Source organism: Drosophila miranda (genome assembly GCF_003369915.1).
Source record: "Drosophila miranda strain MSH22 chromosome Y unlocalized genomic scaffold, D.miranda_PacBio2.1 Contig_Y3_pilon, whole genome shotgun sequence".
In the NCBI taxonomy this organism is placed as follows: domain Eukaryota; kingdom Metazoa; phylum Arthropoda; class Insecta; order Diptera; family Drosophilidae; genus Drosophila; species Drosophila miranda.
This window is the reverse complement of record NW_022881625.1, coordinates 10,534,343-10,535,901: the sequence shown is the minus strand read 5'-3', so window position 1 is coordinate 10,535,901 and position 1,559 is coordinate 10,534,343. Positions and strand designations below refer to the sequence as shown.

Below are 1,559 nucleotides of genomic sequence, written 5' to 3'. Positions count from 1 at the left end.
AAAACGAAATTTAATTAAACATTATAAATTTATGGATTTTTTTTTTTCTGGGTTGAGGAGATTTTTTTTTCTATGTTGGTTAGTGTATGGCTTGGCTACGTTTCCATGCATTAAAAGAATGCAGGGAATGCGAGCAAGGCAAGCTTAGCAGAATTGGCAAGCGTTGCGCTCTCTTATCAGCAGCGGCTGGACGCTGCGCATGCGTTTTAGATTTTGACGAAGACAGGCGCAAAGGAGAAAATTGAAATTGGGTCACTTACGGCTTTAATACAGTGGTCCCTCGCTGAAAGGCGCCTTTCGTTGTGGAGCTGTGGAAACCATGTTAATGTGTGCCCAGGTCGGAGGGGGATTGGTAAATAGGGGGGGGTATGAAAAAGGTTTTTTTTTGTAGTCTGTTACTTTATGATTAAGTTTATATTTAGTCTTTATGCCCTCTATGCCCTCTATGCGCGTACGTTAGATATTGCGCAAGGGTTATGGCCGGTGGAGGTTATGTCGCCGGGCAGGTGGATGCTTCAACGACTCCAAAAGGGAAAAAAAAATCTCGGCCCCACACCAAGGTCGACTCCGAAGAGTACTCCCGTCAAGGGTGGGAGTTTGGTGTGAGTGGGGCAGAACTTTGGGAGAGCCGGGTGGCTACCGCTCGGGGCCAGGGCCCTATGGGCGAAACAGAACCAAACCCACGAGGGCTAAGAAAAAAATCTAACTTTTCCCTACAGGGCACTTTAACATACCAGTTTTTCGGACTTTTCCACGGAGACACGAGCGTTGGGTTCTCCTGGCAGAGCTGCGGGACGCACGGGTTTGCAACAAGAACAACACTTGCTGGCGAGGCGAGGCAAATATGCACTTTTCGCCAGGGTAGTTTCTTGCCAGTTTTCTCGGCGCACGGTTATTAATTTTCGCCCGATTTTTGCGCCGCGCTTACCGTGTGGGATTTTCCCCGTTCCGTTTTATTTCTTTTCGGTTTGTCTTTGTGGCACTTATTTGGGTTACTTTTCTTTTCTTTTGGGCTTACACGTGGTCGATTTAGTTATATATTTGCTACCGACGCGGAGATAGCCACCGGCTGCACAGGTTCAAATTTTCGAAAGAGAACGTTCTGGTGCTTTTGCACTGCTTAAATAAGAGCTTACCGATCTTAAAGCTCGGCTTCGAAAGCTCCGTTGCGATGCGCTGCACAGCACTTACGGCAGCTCAGCTCAGCTGTTCCCTACCTCGAGCTTGCTTGCACCCACCCCAACTATACTATGCCCTGCAGCGATAATTGGCCCAAGGTTATTGCATGCGATATCCGAGCACCATAGCGATAACCTATTTTGAATCGGTATTGTCCAACCGCAACCGTTACACAATGTAGAGCGCCGACGCCACAGCGACGGTGGCTGCATCAGCAGCAGCAACAAAAACGCCAACACAGACTGCACCGATCGTGAGTACGCAGATGCCGCCAATACACACACAGACACAGCCATTCCCGCCACAAGCATTGCCTTTCCCCCCCCCCCCCCCCTTGGCAATAATACCCAAAGAAAGGCGCCAAACACAAAAGAAAGGCC

General features: G+C 48.9%; 1 long non-coding RNA gene across 1 annotated transcript; it reads right to left on the bottom strand.

The window, feature by feature from the left end:
* Positions 1–378: 378 nt before the first annotated feature.
* Positions 379–1,027, bottom strand: LOC117194678. Its single transcript, XR_004474868.1, has 2 exons — positions 735–1,027; positions 379–657 (listed from the first exon to the last, which is right to left on the bottom strand). It is a non-coding gene; the product is annotated as an uncharacterized LOC117194678 (long non-coding RNA).
* Positions 1,028–1,559: the final 532 nt, after the last annotated feature.